Source organism: Passer domesticus, chromosome 4, assembly GCF_036417665.1.
Source record: "Passer domesticus isolate bPasDom1 chromosome 4, bPasDom1.hap1, whole genome shotgun sequence".
Lineage (NCBI taxonomy): Eukaryota > Metazoa > Chordata > Aves > Passeriformes > Passeridae > Passer > Passer domesticus.
The window spans coordinates 1,712,184-1,735,687 of NC_087477.1; the positions used below are offsets into that span (position 1 = coordinate 1,712,184).

At 50.3% G+C, this 23,504-nt stretch overlaps 1 long non-coding RNA gene across 1 annotated transcript in view; it reads left to right on the plus strand.

Annotated features, from left to right (window-relative positions):
• Positions 1-5,077, plus strand: part of LOC135298392 (uncharacterized) — a 29,658-nt gene extending 24,581 nt beyond the window's left edge. Inside the window, exon 3 of the long non-coding RNA XR_010360369.1 lies at positions 678-5,077. This is a non-coding gene — a long non-coding RNA (uncharacterized LOC135298392). The remainder of the gene's footprint in view (positions 1-677) is intronic.
• Positions 5,078-23,504: the final 18,427 nt, after the last annotated feature.

The following is a 23,504-nucleotide window of genomic DNA, read 5'->3' on the forward strand; positions in this document are numbered from 1 at the left end:
ATAAATCTGCAGTTTAAATGGTCTTAGTAAACTTATGCTGGCATAAAATTTGTGGCTACCATGGGCTTCTCTCAAAACTAAATTACATAAAAACATGACGTACTCATTACATCCTTTTAATACCTCCAGTAAATCCATGATACTGTTACTTCATTCGCAGATTGTTCAAGTTAATAGTGCTGTTTTTTTCACGAATAGCATCAAAATAAGTTAAATTTTGGTGTATGTATAACTTTTAAGGATATTAATTTTTATTTCTGTGATGTTTAATTTAATTCAAATTCAGGGTTGATAAGATTAAACAAAGTTAAGCTTCATTATTGTTAGATTTGAGCAATGTTAAGTTACATTCTATTAATTTGAATTCCTCTTATTTTGGATTGAAAGATAATGCATGTATTGTATTTGCTATCTGTCAGAGGTAGGGCAGTTATGTTCTGTTAAATGGGCAGTTTTCTTTATCTCTTCAACAAATCAATCCTCCCTCCAGGGAGATATCTTTTGTTAATGGGCCATTGAGTGTAACTGCAGGACTGATAAAAATTATATCATCCCACTGTGAGGTGCTCTGCCCAGAGGGAGGAGCCACTCCTTCCAGACATGGTGAGGCTGGGGGTAAGGAGCAGCTTGTCCAAACAGGGTCAGCCCTCAAAGGGCTCATTCTTCTCCATGCCCAGACCTCCTGAGGAGACATTCAGCATCAAGATCACCTGGGGAATGCTTCTATCAGCTCTTCTCTGAACTGGAACATAAAAAAATACTTGATTAAATAAAAAAACCATAATGAGGCATACTTTGAAATCTTTCATCCTTAAAGGAACTCTAGACTGACTCCAATCAGCTGCACAAGCCATGGACACATGAAGAGCACCTAAGAAAGGTCCATCAAGAGCTTTCTGTGTTTTGACGATCCCCACGGTGGATATGGGGCTGAGTCTGGGACCCTGACACACTGAGTGAAGGCTGAAGAAGCTGCTCAAGGAGTCAGCTGCAAAACTCCAAGTCCCCTGGAGCATGGCTGGGTCCCAGTGAGGGCAGGGAGTGCCAAAGGCTCCCCAGGGACTGGTGAGAGCAGATCCTTGAGGCCAGGAGTGCAGGGAGCCCAAGGCTCTGGGCAGGGAACTGCAATGCTGAGAAAGGCCTGGGCTGGCTGGGGGAAGCAGAAAGGCCAAGCCCTGAGCCCAGCCTGGGCCAGCAGGGCCTGTCCCTCACGGGTGGCTCGGGGCACTCTCGGTGGGGCAGGGGGATGTGAGGGGCAGCAAGGACAAATGCCATAAACCTGTGTGACCTTCCAGATCCTCATGGAACCAAGGGGCCAGTAGGACACTGTGGGAAGTTGTGGAACCAAGGTAATCATTGTGGCACTGTTGGGGCCCATGGAATCAAGGAGCCAGTGTGACACTGAGGGGCCTCATGGAAACAAGAGGCCATTGTGAGCCTGCAGGGCCAGAACACTGAAATGCTGGGGGGAACCAAAGGCTCCTTTCTTTGGGTTTGGTGCACAGGAGAAACACCAGATATTCTCAACATGGCCAGATGCAAAGAATATTCTTGGTAGGAAGGGACCCACAAGGATCATCAAATCCAGCTCTTGAGTGAATGGCCCACACAGGGATTGAACCCACAGCCTTGGTGATACCAGCACCATGCTCTAACAAACTGAGCTAAGAGGTCAAAATGGCACAAATTTTACTGGCAAAATATAGACAAATAAGGAACTTTGGCAAAGAGTTTAATACAACATCCACTTCAACATAAAACTCTTACCATAGCATTAACTTCACTTAGCCCATTTACCTAAAAACTCTTAACACTTAAGGTGTTAAGATACTCAAAAACATTCCAGGTAAGTAGGATTAGATGGAGAAGAAATAGAGAACAACAGAACGACAGAAAATCTATAAGAAGACAGACACATAGGTACCAACTGATCAGGTTCCAGCACCATTGACAGAGGAAACCCAGAATCCAGAGCATGGGCTGGCCTTGCACTCCGGCTTTTAACCCCCTGGGCCTTCATGGGTCCGCCCCTGGGGTGGGACTGCCAGTGGCTTGCCCAATCAGAGTCAGGGATGGCACCAGCTTTTAGTGTGTGATTGATTGACAGCTGGACCAATTAGAGCTGGAATAGCACGGCCCCTGCTGTGTGATTGACAGCTCTGCCAGGGCAGGGGGCAGGGCTCTGTCCCCCCACAAACCAAGGCCTGACCCGGGCCTGGCCCTACACGGGCATTCCGAGCATCCCAAGGTGTCTTGGGACATTGATCTCATCCAGCCTCTGACAGAGACCGCAGGGACACTACAGAACTTCATGGAACCAAGGGGCCATGGTGACCTTGTAGAGCCCGCAATGTCACAGAAGAGCCATTGTGACACAGCGAGGGCACAGGGAGCCAGGGGCCATGGTGACACATCAGGGCTTTGTGGAACCACAAAGACATTGTGACATTGCAAGGCCTCATGGAAGCGCGGGGCCATTGTGACACTGCAGAAGCAGGGGGAACATTGTGACACTCCAGGGCCTCATGGAACCAAGGAGACCATTGGGACACTGTGGGGTCCCGCGAAACCAAGGGAACAGGGAACAGGTCTGGCTGGCTGGGCCTCCTGGGGACCACCTGATGGGTCCAGGTGACCTTGGCATGTTGAGGGCTGCTTCTCATCTGCCCCTGAAGCACTGGGGCTCTGGGCTTTCCTTCCTAGGGGAGAGAAATGTCCTTCTCCTCCAGGGCCCATTGCCAAAATTGGGATTCCACCTCCAAATTTCCTGATATGCAAACATTGTTTCCAGAAGAAATCTGCCAGGAGAGACAGATCTGTCAGCCTTGGCCCCCCCAGGGGCCATCTCTCATCTGCCTTTGAAACACTGGGACCATGTGCTTTTCTTTCTTAGCAGAAAAAAACATCCATCTTGACCAGGCACTCACAGCCAAAATTAGGAATCTACCTCCAGAATTCCCTATATCCAAGGATAACTCCCAGACAAAAGCTGCCAGGACTGACAAGTCTGGCTGGCCTTGGCTTCCAGAGGGCTGGCATTCATGTGCCTCTGAAACACTGGGGCTCTGTGCTTTCCTTCCTAATGAAAAGAACTCTTCTTCCTGTCCAGGCGCCCACAGCCAAAATGGAGATTCCACCTCCAAAATTCCCTATGGCCAAGGATAGCCCCTAGATGAAAGTTGCCAGGAGACATGGGTGTGGCTTGGCTTGGCCTGAGGGTGGCCACCTCTCATCTTCTTCCAAAACACTTGGACTTCACATCCTCTTTCCTATAGGAAAAAAAACCATCCATCTTGAGCAGGTGCCCATGGCCAAAACTGGGATTCCACCTCCAAAACTCCATACATCCAAGGATTTCTCCCCAGTGAAAGCTGCCAGGACAGACAGGTCTGGCTGCCCTTGGCCTCTTGGGGGCTGCCTCTCACCTGCTTTCCAAACACTGGGGCTCTGGGCTTTCCTTCATATGGAAAAGAATTATATTTCTTCTCATGGTGTGTGTGGTCAAAATAGAGATTCCTCTTCCCAAATTCCATATATCCAAGGATTCCTCCTGACAAAAGCTGCGAGGACAAACAGGTCTGGCTGGCTTGGCCTCCCAAGAGCCACCGCTCTCCTTTTCTGCCTTTGGAACATTGGGCTCTATGCTTTCCTTCCTATGGAAAAGAACTGTCCTTCTTGTTTACACAGAAATGGCCGAAACTGGGATTCCACCTCCCAAATTCCCTATATCCAAGAGTTGCTTTTAGGCAAAAGCTTCTAGGACAGAGAGGTCTTGCTGGCCTAGACCTCTGATGGCCACCTTCCATCTGCCCCTGATACACCAATGTTCCATGCTTTCCATCCTGTGGAAAAGAACCGTCATTGTCATCCAGGTGCCCATGTCTGAAATTAGGATTCCACCTGGAAAAAGCTGTATATCCAAGGGTTGCTCACAGGCAAAATCTGCAGTACCATCAAGTCTGGCTGGCCATGGCCTCCGGTGACTGCCCCTGCTACACTGGGGCTGGGTTCTTTCCTTCCCATGGAGATCACTGGGACACTGTGGGGACCTCATGAAACCAAGGGGCCATGGTGACATAGTGGGGCTTCATGGAACCCAGAGACCATTATGGCTCTGTGGTGCCTGACAGAACCATGCAGAGCATCACGACCCTTCAGGGCTCTGTGTTACCAAGGGGGTGACATTAAGGCACCTCAGGGCCTCATGTAAGCAAGAGACCATGTGGACACTGTCAGGCCCCATGGAACCGAGAGAACATGGAATAGGTCTGGCTGGCTTGGCCTCCCAGGGGCCACCTGACAGGTGTGGCTGACCTTGGCATGTCAAGGGCTTCACATCTGCCCCTGCAACACTGGGTTTCCGTGCTTTCCTTGCTATGGAAAAGAACCATCCCTCCTTTCAGATGCCCATTGCCAAAATTAGTACTCTCCCTAAAAATTTTCCTATAGGCAAGGATATCTCCCAGAAAAAACCTGCCATCTCTGGCTGGCCTTGGCCTCTGATGGTCACCTCTCATATGCCCAGGAAACAGAGGGGCTCTGTTCCTTCATTCCTATGAAAAAGAACCGGCCTTCATGTCTAGGAGCTGTGGCCAAAATTAGAATTTGGCCTCCCAAATTCCTTATGTACAAGGATTTCTCCCAGACAAAAGTAGCCAGGACAGACAGGTCAGGCTGGCCCTGTCCTCTGGTGATTTTCTTAGACTATGAGCTGCATGTTTTCATTTGAAAAAACCTTGGAGAGGGCCCAGAGATCTCCCAAGGAGGGGTTTTGAGGCCTCGGGCACATGACCACTACATATGAACAAAGGAGCTCTGTGTTCTGTGATGTTGTGGTGCTTTTGCATCATGGAAGTGATGTTCTAAAAGAAGCTGCTAGCAGTTTCCTCTGTCTCTGGAAAAAAAAACCCAAACAAACAGTAATTAGCTCTGAGAATTGACAGTCTGTTTAACCACTAAGGAAAGTGTACATGCCTCTGTGAAGACACATGTTAAAGATGAGAAAGCCTGAGAGGGTCTCTTTCCCTTCTGGCCAGCAAAGAGGTAACAAGGCTGGCCCAGCCCCCGTCTCAGCCAGGCCGGGCGGCTCCTGCCGTGGGGCCGGGCCCCTTCCCAGGGAGCCCCCCAGGCCCCATCGGCTGCCGGGCAGGGCAGGGGAGGCCGCGGGGCCGAGGCCGGGCTGGGCCATGGCTGCGGTTGCCAACACCTGGGCGCTACCGAGCCCTGCCCCGCCGCCAGCCGGGGCCGAGCCAGGATCCGCCGGGCCTCAGGAGCAGCCCTGGGCCGGGCCGGCTCCACCAATATTCTGCCACCCTTGGGGTTCACCCACAAGACCCCACCCGGCCAGGGTCACGGAACCATCTGCAGGCCCCGGCAGAGATATTAACTCTTTCAGTGCCTCCATCCTCCGTCGAATGAGAGGAAAGGACAAAGTGCAGGCACACAGAGCAGGAACATGAAGACACTGAGGTCAATGAGGAGAAGTTGAGTCCCAGATGGGAGGGATGAGGAGATGCCTTGAACTTGGGGCTGAAATCCTCTTGTAAAGCTATGGAGAAGGATGTAATTGATACATCAGTCTCTCTTTTTCCATATAATGCTTTAAAAACTATGGGGAGATGACTTGTTCAGCAAAGGCCTCCATGATGAAGGAAGCAAACGTTGAAGTAGCTGTGATCCCATGAGAATTTTGTACAGAGAAAGAGAGTAGAGTGATGAGACCCTGTGCCCTCGGGGAGAGAAGAAGAAGATCTCTGTTCTCAGAGATGAAGATGATTTCAGAAATGGATGAAGAGAACCTCTGCTCCTAAACAGCTCATCTTTAAACTAATACCCCATAAACTGACATGGCCCATAAACACAGCTGTGGGAAAAGTTGTGAAAAAATGGGAGGCACTTCACGATTACAGATTTTTCTGGGCAGCTTTTACTCATTGTAATTGAAGGCACGAGAGTACTCTTTTGTTATGAAGAGATCTCCATAGCATGAAAGAGAGACTCCTCTCCTTAAGTGAACTGAAGAATAACTGTTATAGAGATGGTAAACTGACTGAAAATTTTAGGTTTTCTCTCTACATTGTCAATAAGAAGGAAAAGGTTGTAGGAAGAAGTGTTCTGAAAGTTTTGTTCTGATTCTTATTACTCTATTTTTTATTTACTATTAATAAACTTCATACCCTTTTAAAGTTTTGTGCCTACTTTGCCTTTCTCCTAATCCTATCACACAGCATGAAATAAGTAAGAATATTCTAGTGAGTGCACTGGTAATTAGCCAACACTGAATCTCGCTGAGGGCAGGACAAGGGGCTGACAGTGCCCAGCCTGGCTGGGGCTGTGCCAGATGGCCCCAGTGCCTCAGGACAAGGTGTCTCCTCACAGCCCTTGGTGGCACAGACCCTGCTGTGCCCCAGGCCACCAAGACTTGGCTTCTCTTTTTCCCCACCTGTCATCACTGCCTCCAGTTCTCTGCTCTGCCTGGGGCCTGGGGACATTTTCTCAGTCGAGTCCCTCAGTGGGACGCATTAAAAGTCCAAGAAACTTTGGAGTTGGATTCTGACTTGGAGTTCTGGAGAGGTTTCTTCAGCTGCCTCTCAGGAACTGATGTTCAGGGCCTGAGCACAAAGCCCCAGAGGGTCATTCAAGTCCTTGTTCTGTGTCTGTGCTGCTGAGATGGGCTGGCCTCCTGGGTGCAAATCTGTGCCAGAGCCCCTGGCAGTTCCCTGAATGTCCCACGGGGAAGGGCAGAACTGCCACACCTGAGGAAATGCTGCTGGGTTTGCCAAGGGAGCTGTGAGTGTCCTTGGCACAAGGGGGTGCTGAGACCTTGCCCAGAGACCTTGAGAGAGGGTGAGACATTCAGGGATCCCTCTGCTCTGGGTAGGGTCTGGTTTATCCCAGGCTAACCCGAGAATGTGACTGTGCTCTGATTGCAGCCAAAGGTGCAAAGCCAGGGCAGTTGGGAACAAGCCCATCCAGCCCCTCACCTTCCCTCAGCCACAGGGAATCCTTTGCTTCTCTCATCTCTCAGTAGCAAACTCTGAGTGCAGCAGGAATGCTGCGGTTTTCTGACCTCAGCAATCCAGCAATTATGTTTTAAAACAACTCCTAAAACCAACTCCTGACATTCTTTAGAAGTGTGAGTGCAGATGGTACCAATTCATTCTCCATTAGGAGTGATTTCCCTGACAAATCCTGAATATCCAGCCTTGTCCCTCTTCCACATGGCCAAAAACTCAGGGCAGCAGGGCAGGGATGGCTCCTCAATGGCCCCCCTGCATAGGCCTGGCTGCTCCTAGCACACTCAGCCAGCACAACTGGAGCTCAGGCAGGGACCTGGGTGAAGGTTTTCCCAAAGCAGGAACAAGGCTGGGTGAGTCCCAGCAGGACACTCTGCAGGGAATGGTCCAGGTTTGGCTCAAAGCAGCCTCTCCTGACTTGTCACTGTCATTTCTCCATGAACAGGTCCCCCTGTGCAGCCCCAGCAAATGTCCAACAGCAGCTCCATCAGCCACTTCCTCCTGCTGGCATTGGCAGACACGTGGCAGCTGCAGCTCCTGCACTTCTGCCTCTTGCTGGGCATCTCCCTGGCTGCCCTCCTGGGCAATGGCCTCATCATCAGCGCCGTAGCCTGCGGCCACCACCTGCACACGCCCATGTTCTTCTTCCTGCTCAACCTGGCCCTCAGCGACCTGGGCTCCATCTGCACCACTGTCCCCAAAGCCATGCACAATTCCCTCTGGGACACCACGACCATCTCCTACACAGGATGTGCTGTTCAGCTCTTCTTTTTGTATTTCTTCATCTCAGCAGAGCTTTCACTCCTGACCATCATGTGCTACGACCGCTACGTGTCCATCTGCAAACCCCTGCACTATGGGACCCTCCTGGGCAGCAGAGCTTGTGCCCACATGGCAGCAGCTGCCTGGGCCAGTGCTTTTCTCTGTTCACTGCTGCACAGAGCCAATACATTTTCCCCGCCGCTGTGCCATGGCAATGCCCAGGGCCAGTTCTTCTGTGAAATCCCACAGATCCTCAAGCTCTCTTGCTCACACTCCAAACTCAAGAAACTTGGTCTTCTTGCTGCTAGTGCCTGTTTAGGACTCGGATGTTTTGTGTTCATTGTTTTCTCCTATGTGCAGATCTTCAGGACTGTGCTGAGGATCCCCTCTGAGCAAGGACGGCACAAAGCCTTTTCCATCTGCCTTCCTCACTTGGCTATGGTCTCCCTGTTTTTCAGCACTGTCATTTTTGCTCATCTGAAGCTTCCCTCCATCTCCTCCACATCTCAGGAACTGATGGTGTCATTTCTGTACTTGGTGGTGCTTCCAGCCCTGAACCCCCTCATCTACAGCCTGAGGAACAAGGAGCTCAAGGCTGAAATGTGGACACTGATGACTGGATGCTTTCAGGAACATTAAACTGCTGGCCAATTTCTGCAAATCACTTGTAATAAAAATCACCTTTGATACTTGTTGTTTGTTTCATTTTGTATGTTCTTTTCCTGTTTTAATTTTTTCACATTGTCCACAAAGAAATGTCATTGTTTGTGCCATATCTCATTTTGTTTCTCTTCAACTTGCCTGTGGCCACAGACTGTGTCAATGAGGGGCTGTGCTCTTGGGAGCTTTAAAGGAACTAAGGGATCTCGCAGCAAAGTTTTCTGCAGAGATGCCCTTTTGTTGCCTTCTCTGGAGCTGCAGCAGCAATGTCTGTGTGCAGAGCTGGGGGCAGATCAGTGCTGGCACAACTGCCCTGCTCCTGCTGGCCACACCATTCTTGATCCATGACAGGAACCATTGGCCTTCTTGGCCACCTGGGCACACTGCTGCCTCATGTCCAGCCTGCTGTCCATCTGTGCCCCCAGGTCCCTTTCTGCCTGGCTGCTGTCCAGCCACTCTGTCCCCAGTCTGTAGCGCTGCAGGGGTTGTTGTGGCCCAAGTGCAGGACCCAGTGCTTGGAGTTGTTCAACCTCACCTTGCTGGATTTGGCCCCTGGATCCAGCCTGTCCAGGGCCCTGTGCAGAGCCCTCCTACCCTCCAGCACATCAACACTCACACCCAGCATGGTGTCATCTGCAAAGATGTCCTTGGCTCCATGTGGCCTCTCAGTGTCACCATGGCCCTTAGGTTACACCAGACCCTGCACTGTCACAGTGGTCGCCTTGTTTCAATGAGACCATGCAGAGCAACAATGCTCTCCTTGGTTCCATGGGGCCCCAAAATATGACAAAGGACTCCTTGTTTCCATGGGACTTCACAGCGTCACAATGTTCTAATTTGTGCTGCAGTTTCACAGTGGCCCCTTGGTTCCATGGGGCCCCAGGGTGTCACAATGGCCCCATGGTTGCACGAGGTCCCACACTGTCACCATGGTGTCTGTGGTTCCACAAGTCCCCTCAGTGTCACAATGGACTCCTTGTTTCCACAAGGCCACACAGTGTCACAGCTGTCTTCCAGATCCCTTGAGGCCCAATTGTGTCACAGTGGCTCCTTGGTTACACAGTGTCACAATGTCCCCTTGGTTCCATGAGGCCCCGCAGTGTCAGAACGACCCCTTGGTTCCACTGGGCCCTGGAGTCTCCCAATGGTCTCCTTGGTTTCTCACTGTCAAAATGGTGAAACACCTTGGTTCCACAAGGTGCTGCAGTGTCACAATGGCCTCTGTGGTTCCATGAGGACCCAGAGTGTCACAGTGCACTCCCTGGTTCCATTTGGCCCCACAGCACCACAATGGGCCCCTGGTTCTATCAGGCTGCACAGTGTCACCATGGTCCTCTTAGTTCCACAAGGTCATGTAGTGTCACAATTGCCCCTTGCTTCCCCAGAGTGTCCCAATCATCAGAAAATGACAGAATCAAAGAGGCTGGAAAAGACCTTTGGGATCATCAAGTCCAACCAATGTCCTAATACTGCCTTGTCACCCAGACTATGCCACTAAGTGCTACTGGAGAGGGACAGTGACTCTGCCACCTCCCCCTGGCCTGCCCATTCCAATGCCCAATCACTCTTTCTGTGAAGAACTTCTTCCTACTGTCCAGCCTAAACCTCCCCTGGTGCAGCTTAAGGCTGTGTCTTCTTGTCCAGCCCTCCAGCAGATCCACACTTTCACACAGCTTGGTGTCATCTGCAAATTTGTGAATGGTGGACTCGATCCCCTCACCCAGATCATCAGTGAAGATATTAAACAGGACTGGGTCCAACACAGATCCCTGGGGGACAGCACCAGTGCCTGGACACCAGCTGGGTGCAGCACCATCCCCACCACTCTCTGGGCCCAGCCTCCAGCCAGCTCTTAAATCTCTCAGGGAGGAGGGAACCTGCCCAAGCCGTGGGCTGCAGCTTTTCCAGGGAATGCTGTCAGAGACAGTGTCAAAGGCCTTGCTGAATTCCAGGCACACAACATCCACAGCCTTTCCTGCATCCACAGGCTGGTCACCTGGTCATAAAAGGAGAGACCAGGTTGGTAAGGCAGGACTTGCCACCCCTAATTCCACACTGACTGGCTCTGATCCCTCAGCCATCCTGTGGGTGCCCTGTGATGGCTCTCAAGGTGATCTGTTCCATAACCTTGCCAGGCACCCAGGTCAGGCTGACAGACCTGGAGTTCCCCAGATCCTCCTTCCAGCCCCTCTTGGGGATGGGCTGACATTGGTACCTCCACTCCTCTGGGACCTCCCTGCTGAGCCAGGACTGATGGTAAATGATGGAGAGCAGCTTGGGGAGCTCATCCACCAGCCCCCTCATCCCCCTAGGATGGATCCCATCTGCTCCCATACTCCTGTGAGCATCTGAGTGGCTCAGCAGGTCAGCAGCGGCTTCCTCCTGGATTTCAGGGGGCTGTTCTGCTCCCTATGCCCATCCAGCAGCTCAGGGGAACACTTGCCCTGAGGGCAACCTGTCCTAATATTGAAAATTGAGACAAACAAGGTGTTAAGCAGCTCAGCCTTTTTTTTATCTTTTGTTGCTATATTCCCCACTGTATCCAATAAGGAATCGAGGTTCTCCTTATACCACATGTTGCTATTTAGTTTATTTATAGAAACATTTTCTATTATTATTTACAGAAATGACCAGGTTAAGCTCTAATTGAGCTTTCACCTCTCGACTTTTCATTCTGCATGACCTAACAACATCCTTAAATATTTTCTAAGATGCCTGACCTTCTGTCCAAAGCTGATGCACCTTCTTTTTTCCACTGACTTCCCACAAAAGCTCCATGTGCAGCCAGGACAGTCATTTTCCTCTCTAGCTCATCTCTTGCCACACTGGGACAGGCTGCTCCTCCTCCCTTAAGATTACTTTCTTGAAATGTGTCTGTCCTTCCTTGGGCCCTTTGTTTTTAAGGGCAGTTTCCCTTAAAAAAATCAGGACCTGATTTGGTACTCTGCAAATCTACATTCTAAATAGGCCAAAGTCTGCCTTAGCTAATTCCAGTGTAGAAGTTTTGTTGCTGCCCCTCCTTCTTTCACAGAACATTGAAAACTTGATTATTTCATGGTCACTGTTCTCCAGGCAGCCCCTGACCCCCACATCTGCCACCAGCCCTTCTCTGTTTTTGAACAGCAGGAGACAGAGCTTTCCTTGAGAATGTTACCAAAAATTTGGTATATTTGGTAAAATAGAAAATTCATTAACTCCAATGTAGCATGAAGAAGCAGCATTATTTATTCAGCCGGATGCACGGGGGAGAGCTCCTCCCAAAGCCCTGCATGCTGAGTACAGGAAAGTTTCTGTTTATTTTCTGTATTTTGCACACATATTCATTGATTGCCCTGGACTAAACACACATATGATAATCATTTCCCCAAAATCATTGACATATTTCCCCTCCTCTTTACCCATGAGTTCTGTCCTGTGGGTCTCTCTGGTGGTCCCTGGTGGTCGTGGACCCCAGTGTTCCAGTGGGCCTGGCTGAGCTGGCAGGACACTGAGGCTGGTGAACTTCCAGTTCCCCTTCTGACACAATGGGCATTGTGTGCTTTCCATAGGCCTGGGTTTTAGGAGAACAAGCTCCAGGTGTGAGCTCACCTGGTGTAGACAATTGATCATCTGGTAACATGAGGACATAGAGTGGGCTATGACATCACAGAGTGGGTTATGTCAGGTCATTGAGAAGCTATGACATCACAGGCCATCTCTGTGACATCACAAGGCAGAGGCCTGACATCACAGAGAAGACTATGACATCACAGAGTTGGCTGTGACATCAGCGACCCGCTGTGTGACATTATAGAATGGGCTGTGACCTCACAGAGCAGGTTGTGACATCCCAGAGGGGCTCTGTGACATCCCAGGAGGGCTGTGTGAGGTCACTGGGTTGCTCACTCAGCCCCAGCTCCCCCTCACAGTTTCTCCCAACAAGTCCAATGATGTTCATGCCCAGCAGGGTCCCTGTCCCCTGGTATCCACCTGGTCCACCTGGAGCCACAGCCTCCAGCAAAGGATGTTCCACAGGATCCAGCCCAGAGCTTGACATGGGGACGAGGGGCCAGGGCTGTGTGACCAGGACATCAAGGCCGTGGATGATCCAGGTCACTGTGTCCTGGTTTGGGTACTCCAGGGCAGGAAAGATGTCTGGCAGATGGAACAGGGTTAGGGAAGGGCCTCCAAGGTGGGGCTGGAGCCCTTGGGCTGTGAGCAGAGGCTGAGGGAGCTGGGCTTGTCCAGCCCGGAGCAGGGAAGGCTGAAGGGCTCCTCATCCTAGCCTGGCAGTGCCAGCCAGGAGGTGATGGAGAACACAGAGCCAGGCTCTTCACCAGGGGGCCTGGTGGGAGACAAAAGCCAATGGGTGGAAGGGGAAAGAGGGGAGATCAGCCAGGACAGGAAGAGATTAAATTAGTCAGGCTGGTTTCCGCATTTTCTCAACAGAAAAAGCTGCCCGAGCCCCTTCTCTATCTACCACTGACAGCTTTGCAAATCAGGAATTGTTTGAGCTGTTTTGATCCCACTCCAGGATGAGCATCCTGATACAAGAATTTAATTGTGTTTATATCTGTCTCAGAACCACTTTTATCTAAAATTAATTTTAGTATGGAAATCACTTGTGGATGGAGGACTCATCAGACAATGCTGGGACCTTGCATATCGCTCAGGGAGAAGCATGATTGTTATTAAATTTTATCCTGTTCAACTATGGTATGTTGGCCATGAAGAGAAACCTTTCTGTGCCTCTGAGTCTCACCAGTTCCTGACCCCCAAAGGACACAAACCTGATGAGTTGTGGTTCCCACTCCAGTGGTGGCACTTGCACCTCCCTCAATAGCCAGAACAGAGCTCCCTTGTCCCAGAAATTCCCTGGCAATGCAGGGATGAAGGAAACAGCACAGGCTGTGGGGATCGGGGGCAGGGCACAACCAGGGATTTGGGATGGTTGTGAGCCAGGGCAGGACTTGGCCCTTGGCCTTGTTGAACCTCATCCCATTGTCCTGGGCCCATGGCTCCAGCCTGTCCAGATCCCTCTGCAGAGTTTCCTGCCCTCTAGCACAGCCACACTCCCACCCAACTTGGGCTCACCTGGGAACTGATTGAGGGTGCCCTCAATGGCCTCGTCCAGATCAGCAATAAATAGATTTCACTGACCTGGCCCCAATCCTGAACTCTGGGGACACCCGTGGATGTGACTCCATTCCTCAGTTGCTCTGAGCACCAGGGGTTGGATGAGGGAAACGACTGGGTGGGGGTAAGAACAAAGTGTGATTGATGGTCAGCCATGAAGGGTCTTGATTTTTGTATATGTTCAAACTGTATTAGGATGTTCAGGGGGTCAGTATAAGCTGGGGAATGCTGATATAAACAGGAAAAGAAAACTAAACAGGACAAAACAATATGCTCTGCATTGGTTTCAATATAGTAGATTCACTTTGAATACACTTCTGAAATCTGTCTAATTAACCACAGAAGAATTGAAGACTTGAATTATTCTCAGGGCTTGTCTTGTTTGGGTGTATTGAACAAATGTTTATAAGCCCTTGTCACTGAATTCCTGAACTGAAATGCTCAAGAAAGAAGAGGCTTCTGGAGGAGTAAAATTCATCAGCAACCTCCAAGTGGCTGAGGATCCATCCCCATCACAGCAGCAATGAGCAGAAATGGGCACAGCTTTGTGGCTGGCCCAGTTTAGGGATGGGCCTTGGGCCTGGAGCAGGAGCAGCTCTTGAGGCCCCAAGGCCGGGGCTCTTGTGCTGCCCTGGGCACATGGGATGGCAGCAGGGGCTGCAGAGCTCTCAGCACCTGAGCCAGAGCGGAGCAGGGCAGCCAGGGAGCCTCCTTTGGCCTGGGCCCAGCACCTTCCCCCATGGCTGGGGCTGAGTCCTGTGTGAGCTGCAGCTGCTGCTGTGCACTTAGCAAGGGCTGAGGCCGTGGGGCCAGTGGCCAGAGCAGCCTGGCCTGAGCAGAGCTGTGGGGCCAGAGCCGGCTGGGCTGGGCTGGAGAGAGGCCCTTGGTGCTGCCCAGAGCTCAGGGCAGCTGGCAGAGCTTGCAGGGAGCTGGGCTGGGCTCAGAGAGCCTGTCACAGAAACCATCAGTGTCCATCTCAGCCTGGCTGAGCGTGCAGGGGCCAAGGAGAGCACCCCAGGGTCTGCAAGTTCTCTGTGTGGCAGCTGAGCTTGTGACCCTTTGAGCCCTGCCAAGTGCTGGGGCTTCACCTCCAGCTCCAGAGGAGATGCAACGGATGGGAGCAAAGACAAATTATTCCTGCTGGATTCATTCTTGTGTTTGCTTATACAGGTGACCTGGATCCATATGTAGATGAGGTGTCTTGTGTCAGATAACACTGCTAGAGTGATAATATTTTTTTAGCTGAAAATAATATTTCATGCATAATATATAATGAGAAAAAAAGACACATATGATCAGAAGAGCATTTGAGTTTTTCAGAGGGTGAGAGACTCATTGATGTTCCACTAGTCAAACCTGCTCAAATACTTTCCTCAGGGCTTCCTTGAGATGAGGGGTGACCACCCGAGGCCAAGGCCAGACAGAGCTCTCTGTCCTGGCAGCTATGTCAAGGGGAGGCCTTGCATGTAGGGAGTTTTTCAGGGGGAGTATCCATTTTTGCTGTGGGTACCTGGAAAAGTGTATGGTTCTTCCCCATAGGAAGGAAAGCAGAGAGCCCCAGAGTTTCCAGGGCACATTAGAGGCGACCACCAGAGGCCAAAGCGAGCTAGGCCTGTGTGTCCTGGCAGCTTTTGTCTGGGAGAAACCCTGGCATATAAGGAATTTTGGAGAAGTACCAATTTTGCCCATCAGTGCCTGGGCAGGAGAGATGGTTCTTCCCACAGAAAGGAAAGCACTGAGCCCTACTGTTTCAGGAGCACATGACAACAGACCCCCAACAAGCCGAGGTAATTTGAAGCAGTCAGGCCAAGCCAAGCAGACCTGTTCCCTGTTCCCTTGGATCCATGAGGCCCAGCAGTGTCACACTGGGGGTGTCATACTGGATCCTTGGTACCACGAGGCCCCCCTGTGTCACACTGGCCCCTTGTTTCCATGGGGCCCCATAGTGTCACAATGGCCCCTTGCTTCCATGAGGCCTTGCAGTGCCAAAATGGTTTCCTTGGTTCCATGGAGCTACACAATGACACAATGGCCCCCTTGGCTCCATGAGGCTGCAGAGTGCCACAATGGCCCCTTTGGTTCTTTTGGGGTCCTCAGGATCCCAGTGGCCCCTTGGCTGCATGAGGCTCAACTGTGGCACACTAGCCCCTTACTTCCATTGGGCCAGGTAGACTCACAATTGTCCCCTCTTGCTTCCATGAGGCCTTGCCATGTCACAGTGCTCTCCTTGCTACCACACTATCACAATTGACCCTTGGTTCAGGGAGGCTTTGAAGTGGCACAATGGTCTCCAGTATTCCATGAGGCCCTGCAATGTTACAATGAACCTTTGATTCCATGAGTCCCACATTGTTCCATTAATCCTTAGTTCCATGGGGCTTTGTACTGTCACAATGGTCTCCTTGGTTCAGTGGTACCACACAGTGCCACAATTGCCTTTTGGCCCAACAGGGCCTCATAGTGTCACAATGGACTCCTTGCTTCCATGAGGCCTTGTAGTATCACAATGGCCTCCTTGGTACCATGATGGCCCATAGCATAGCAATGGTCTCCTTGCTTCCACGGTGTCAGAATGGCCCCTTTGTCCCATGGAGCCCCACAGTGTCACTATGGGCCCCTTGATTCCATGAGGCCCTGCCATGCTGCAATGGCCTCTTGGTTACAATGGGTTCTGAAGGGTCATAATGGTCTCCATGCTTCCATGAGGCCCCACAATATCCCAATGGACCCTTGCTTCCAATGGGGCCCACAGTGTCACAAGGCTGCCTTAGTTTGACTTAGAGGCCCTCAAGTGTCATGGTGGCCCCTTGATTCTATGAGGCAAAACAGAATCAGAATGACTCCTTGGTTCCGTGTAGAACCACTGTGTCACCATGGTCCCATTGGATCCACAGGGGCCCACAGTGTAACAATGGACCTTTGGTTCCATGACGTTCCTCAGTGTCTCAGCGGCCCCTTGGCTCCATGTGGCCCTGCTGTGTCACAGTTGCAGGTGGTTCCATGAGGCCCCACTGTGTCAAAATGGTCTCCTTTGTTCTGTGAAGCCCTACAGAGCCACAATGGACCCTTGGTTCCAGGAGGCCATGCTGTGTCACAATGGACTTTTGGTTCCATGAGCTTTTGCACTGTCAACAATGGTCTGAGTTCCACACTATCACCACGGATCCTTTGTTCCATGAGGTTCCAGAGCATAACATGACCACCTTGGTTCCAAAAGGTTCTGCAGGGAGCCAATGGACCATTGGTTCCATGCAGCCCCAAACACTCACAATGACCTCACGGCTCCATGAACTTCTATTCTGTCAACAATGGTCTCCTGGGTTCCATGAGGCCTTGCACTGATACAATGGAATTTTGGTTCCATGAGGTTCCACTGCACCACAATGGACCCTTTGTTCCATAGGTTCCAAGTGTCACAGCTGGCTCCTTGGTTCTGGGACCTTCTGCTGTCACCAAATGTCCAAAATATCAGAATACAACTCCTTGACACTAATTTGGTGTTTAAGAGAGCATAATTTATTCAGGCCTGAGGTCCAGCAGGGGATAATTCTTAACCTTACAGGGACATGTGATTCCACAAGTATATCACTTATGTACAGTCACTATGTGCATATTAAAATTTACGCGTTTCCATAAAATCCACCCCAAGTGCCCAGTTTCAGTCCTTGCTTTTTCTGTCACTGAATTCTTGAGCCAGATGTCTTCTTCTTGTCTTCTAACCACCCTTGCCGGAAAAGCAGCCCCTGCATGCTTTGTTCCTGTGCTAAAAGTTCACAGGAATGGTAAAAATGGAATTAAACTTTTTGATGTCAAGGCCAAGGCTTTGTGTAGGCAGGCAGCGGCAGGCAGAAGGCAGAGCTGTCAGCAAAGGAAGGGGCCAGCCAGGTGGGGCAGCCAGGGGATGACAACAGCCTGCAGGGACAGAGGCACAGGGCAGGGACACCATAGGACAGCCTGGGCTGCACAGGGCACAGGGAAGGGCAGCAGCTGCAAGGCCCTGACAGAGCCACCTTGGGCAGCACTTTGGCCACGGCTGCTGGCCCTGGGCCTGAGCCAGGAGCAGGGGACAAGTGACCCTTGCAGGCCTGGGGCCTCATTGCCTCCTTGTCCCTGCTCAGCAGCCTGGCAGGGGCTGCCCCATGGTGCTGCCCTTGGCATTGCACATCCCCACATGCCAGTGCCCATCCCGGGAAGAGCCCTGAGCAAGGAGGGAGGGACAGGATGTGCCTTGCCAGGGGCTGGGGCTCAGGCCTTGGTCTTTTGCATTCCTGAAGCACATCCAGGTTTGCTCAGCACCAGAGACATCTTTCTCTCACTTGTCCCCAGCTGTCATCACTGCCTCCAGTATTCTGCTCTAACTGGAACGTGGGGACACTTTCCAGTGAGTTGTGTCCCTCCTTGGGACCCATTAGAAGTTAAAGAAAATTTGGAGTTTGAATCTAATTTGGAGTTCTTAAGAAGTTCTTTGAGCACACTCTGAGGGACTGAGTCTGATGCAAAGAGCACCAAAAGGGTGCTTGTGTGCATTTTTTGCCCCAGAGGGTCATTCAAGTCCTTGTGCTGTGTCTGTGCTGCTGAGCTGGGCTGGGCTCCTGGCCCAGAGGCAGCTCCTGCCAAGGGCAGCGCTGCAGAGAGACAGCTCTGGCCAGGAGCAGCTCCTGGGCACAGCCCAGCAGGGCTGGGGCACTGCCAGGGCAGCTCAGGGACACCAGCAGGGCACAGCCAGAGCTGACAGGGGCTCAGCACTGGCAGGGGCTGGGGGATGTCCCAGAGGGGGCTGTGTCACAGCAGCACCTCTGTGGCTGTGTCCTAGAGGCACAGAGCAGCTGTGATGTCAGAAAGGGGCTGTGTGACAGCACAGAGTGAGTTATGTGAGGTCACAGGTTGGGCTATGACATCACAGAGTTTGTTGTGTGAGGTCATTGAGCAGCTATGACATCATAGAGGGGACTGTGTGACATCACTGAGCAGGCTGTGACATCATGGCATGGTTGTATGACACCATAGAGCAGACTGTGAGGTCAAAGTGTGTGCTGTGACATTACGGAGTGTCATTATGACATCACAGAGAGGGGTTTGTGACATCACTGAGAGGGTTGCGACATCACAGAGGTGGCTGTGACCGCACAGAGTAGGGTGTGAGGCCATAGAGCAGATCCTGCCATCATAGAGGCTGTCTCTGTGACATCAGCGAGTGGGTTGTGACATCACTTGGTGGCTGTGTAACATCATAGAGCAGGCTGTGACATCACAGAACAGACAGTGACATCACATGGTGACTTTGTGATATCACAGATTCTTCTGTGATATCACGGTGCAGCTGCATGACATTTCAGGGTGACATCCCAGAGCTGGCTCTGTAACATTGCAAGGGTGCTGTGTGACATCACAAAGGGGCTGTGTGTCATCACAGGGGCTTTGTGACCTCACAGGGGCTGTGTGAGGTCACTGGGGAGGTCACTCTGCCCCAGCCCCCCCTCACAGTTTCCCCCAGAGCAGTCCAATGCTGCTCGTGCACAGTGGGGTCCCCTGTCCCCCCGGGTCCCCCCGCCCCCGGCGCCGCAGCCTCCCCCAGAGGATGTTCCACGAGATCGACCCCAGAGCCAGACACGGGGAAGGGGGACCGGGGCCCTGGGGGGTGGGACAGGGGGACAGGGACCCCCCAGCAGTGTCCCCATGTCCCCCAGGGCCAGAGCCTGGGCCAGGGCTCCTTCAACCTGCAACGAATGAGGGCTTGAGAGCACTGAAAAAATCCCCAGCAAGAGATCAGCAAAAACCAGATTTAATACTCAGCGACAGCTGTAGGAGTGTAGGAGAGTGCCCCCTAATGACAGAGTGGCAAAGCTAGCCTTTGTTCACCTAAAAAGGAAAGAAGACCAGAAGCTTTTCTCAACAATTAGGTGAAAAGCCACCTCATAGGACCCGAGAGACTTCACCAAAAACTCGGGGACATCTAATTGGATAGAAGTCAAAAAGTCCCGCCTGGGCCATCAAATAAAAAAGAAGAGAACAAAAGAACTAAGAGGCTTTTGTGAGGTGTTTATACCAGGGACAGACCTCTGTACCTGGCTCAAAATTTTCTGTTTGTTATTTTGCCTTTTATTAAACCTTTTTGTTTCAAACACTGCAGCAGAAGCCATCCTGCTCATTATTTGCCTCCAAAGGTAATAGCTAAGCTATCCTTGGGCATGTTAGGTTCCTTTTGGAGGGTTCATAAGACCTGGCCCAAGAAAAAGAACCTAGCGTGTCGCGCCCAGACGGTATTTCTCATATTGAGGAATATGGTCTAGGGATTTTTTGATTACCTCAATCAAAATAGGACATTTTTTCCTTGGTATTTGCGTTTTTGGGAAAGCAGGCCTGCACCTGAGTTTTTTGTCGCTTTAAAAAAGAAAACTCAGAAGAAGGGATTTGAGATTGATAGGGAGTCTCAAATCAAAGCCTCATACTGGTGAAAATGAGGCTGTAATCTGATACGGGACTGGAGCACACATCGCAGCCTCAGAGGATTCCGCCGTTCAGCTAAGCTGAAATATTGTTGCAACCAGGACCGGTTGTAGTTTCATACCAAGGAGGACAACTTTCACAACTTTGGTGAGTGCCACCATGGGAAATTTGTTGTCTTTAGCTGAGCAGGAATTTTATTCTTATTTCAATTACAAGTTGGAAATTCAAGATATTCAGTTTGAGAGGAAACAGCTTAAAAAGCTTGTAAAATGGGTTTTAACAGAGTTCCCAAAGTCAGATATGTCTCAGAAACTCAATCCAGAATTCTGGGATTTGGTTGGACTGAAATTATATAATATGGAAAAGAATAAGAAGTCCAACTTAAAGCTGCGTCCAATATGCAGGACGGTGTTAAAATTTGTAACAATGGAAAGTGAAAAGCAAACAAAAAATGCACACAAGCCGGCAAAGATCAGAGACAGGGCAGAATGCAGGCAGCAGCAGGACTGGGAGGACAGGAGAAAGAGGAGCTCTGAGGGGACCCAAAAGTCTTCCCTTATCCCAGTTGAGAACCAGAAACCCCAGAGGAGTGGCCGGGAGGTGGCCAGGCCAGCCGCCCCCCAGCCCACCCAGCCTTCCCCACCCCCATCTTGGGAGAGCGGGAAGCAGACGAGCCCTGGCCAGGCTTCTCTGCAAACCGCGTCTCTCGGAATCCCTACCATACCTTAGTCCTCTAGGTTTCCTCTGAAAAGCTCCCTTCGGCACACAAAATCAGTGAATTTTGGCAGTAAAATTGAAAAAAGCTGAGCCGATTGTATCCAGTCCGAGAACAAAAGACCACATGGCAGACACCATGATGGCCCCTAGCCCAGCTGCGCCCTTTGTGGGCGTGGCTCGCCATCCTCCTTGGGCTCCCAGAAGTCCCTGGGTGGCTCCTCCCTGAGCTCCTGCCCATCAGAGCAGGGACGCGTCCCTTTGTGGGCAGAGCCCGGTCGGTGTCCCCGCCCTTGCTCCCCGCCCACAGCCTGGGACCGCACGGCCCCTCCCTGCCGAGCGTGGGAGCCGGATGTGATGCCCCGGAACTGACCCTGTCCAAAATGGCGGCGCCCAGCTCCGAGGGCTTGCCGGAACAAAAACCAAATTATTCCTATGCTCCACAATGTAATTTCAAACAATCTAAGGAAGAGTTTAACACACAAGGAGTCACAGATACCTGGCAGAAAATAAGAAAGGATGCAGTTCAGGAAGGAGAGTGGGAAATTGCATCAAAATTGAAGGTTTTTCCTGTGAGGTACACAGCAGATCCTGCCCCGAGAGGGACCTGGCAGCAGAACAATTTTGCTGAGTTAAAAGAGATTTGCAAAGCCTCTCGTTTGTATGGTAGAGATTCTGCATATTTCAGAAATCTTTTACAGGCTACCTTTACAGCAAATGTATTCACCCCACATGATTTAAAGCAGCTTTGTACATCCCTGCTGTCCCCAACAGAATTTTCTCTGTGGGAACTAGCATGGAAACATTTGTTAAACAACCTTTTAAGAGGTTATGCAGGAACTCCAGCCACTGCAAATTTGACTATAGATCAGCTCTCAGGTGAAGGAGCTAATACAGTTCCTCAAACACAAGCCCGAACTCTCAGTAAACAAGTATTACAGGATATCAAAGAAGCAGCAAAAACAGCTTTGTTACAGGTTACTGATGGCAACAAGCCAGAATTAGATTTCACAGAAATAAAACAGGGAATAGATGAGCCTTATATTAAGTTTTTGGACCATTTGAAAATGGCATTAGAAAAGCAGATTCCAATAGACCGAGCCAGACAAGAGTTATTAAAACGGCTTGCAATTTCTAATGCAAACCCAACCTGCAAAAAAGTATTATGTACATTGCCACAGGATCCTGAGCCCACCCTGGCACAGCTCGTGGATGCTTGCAACCGCCTGGGCACCCCTGAGCATGCAGCAGCCATGCAGGCAGAGGTGCTGGCCAGTGCCATCACAACAGCTCAAGAAAACACCCTAAAGCAGCAGGAAAAAGCAGTAGAAATGCAAACACAAGCCCTAGCAGAGGCTTTAATAGCACTCAAACGTGCAATTGAAAATCAACAGATGAGGTCATCTCAGCAGTGGAGAAAGCAGGACTCATTGTAGCAAAAGAAAAAATACAGACACTTCCTCCCTGGAAATATTTAGGATACAGGATCACAGAACAAATGGTAACTCCGCAGCCACTCCAGCTAAGGACAAATCCAAAGACATTGAATGAAGTGCAGCAGCTCGTAGGGACTCTGAATTGCCTTCGTCCACTACTAGGCCTTTCAAATCAGGACTTGGCTCCTCTGGCAGATTCATTGAGAGGAGACACAGCCTTAAACTCACCGCGAGAATTCTACAAAGAAGCTCAAAATTCTTTAGACAAAGTGATGAGAGCCATCCAGTCACGTCAGGCTCATCGGTATAATCCTAACCTGTCTTTTTTGTTTGCAGTTTTAGAGGAGAGTCCACAGCTTCATGGTTTGATATTCCAGGGAGATCTAGAGAAGAAGGACCATCTGATAATCTTAGAGTGGGTTTTCCTATCACGTCAATTGGGTAAAACTATAACAACTTGCCCTGAAATTATTTCACAATTGATTACCAAGGCTAGATCTCGAATGCTTTCCCTTGCAGGAAAAGATTTTGCAGAAATCTTTCTGCCTGTCACATCCATCTATTGAGAATGGTTAATTCAAAATTCAGAAGTTATGCAATTTGCTTTGGAAAATTTTGCAGGAAAAAATTCAGTCAATTGTCCCAAACATGAGCTATTAAGTTCATCTTTAAAATTAATTCATAAGCCTTTAAGAAGTCATGCACCCTTCAAGGCAATCACATTTTTTACAGACGGTTCTGGGAAGTCTAAAAGACCTGTGATTGCTGGGCAAAATTCAGAGACAAAAAATTGGGAATCAGATATTGAGGAAGTAGATGGTTCTGCACAGATTACAGAGTTAGCAGCAGTTTTACGGGTCTTTTCAAAATTCACATTTCCTTTTAATTTAGTAACAGATTCAATTTACGTTGCAGGTGTGGTGGAAAGAGCAGAAGGATCTCTGCTGAAAGAAGTTTCTGATGATCAGTTATACGGTTTGCTTAAAAAGTTAATCCTACTTCTTTCCATTCGACAAGAGCCTTACTTTGTAATGCACATTCGCTCACATTCTTCTCTTCCAGGGTTTTTAGCAGAAGGCAATGCCATGGCTGATTTGTTAGCCGTGCCAATCCAGCACACACTTCCTAATGTTATTGAACAAGCCAGAATGAGCCATGCTTTCTATCACCAAAATGCCCCTGCTTTAGTAAGAATGTTTAACATCTCTCAGAATCAGGCAAAAGCAATTGTTCAATCATGTCCAGATTGCCAGAAATTAGCTATACCAGCAATAGCAACAGGAGTTAACCCTCGAGGCTTAAATAGCCTGCAGATATGGCAAACGGACATCACTCAATATCAGTCATTTGCAAG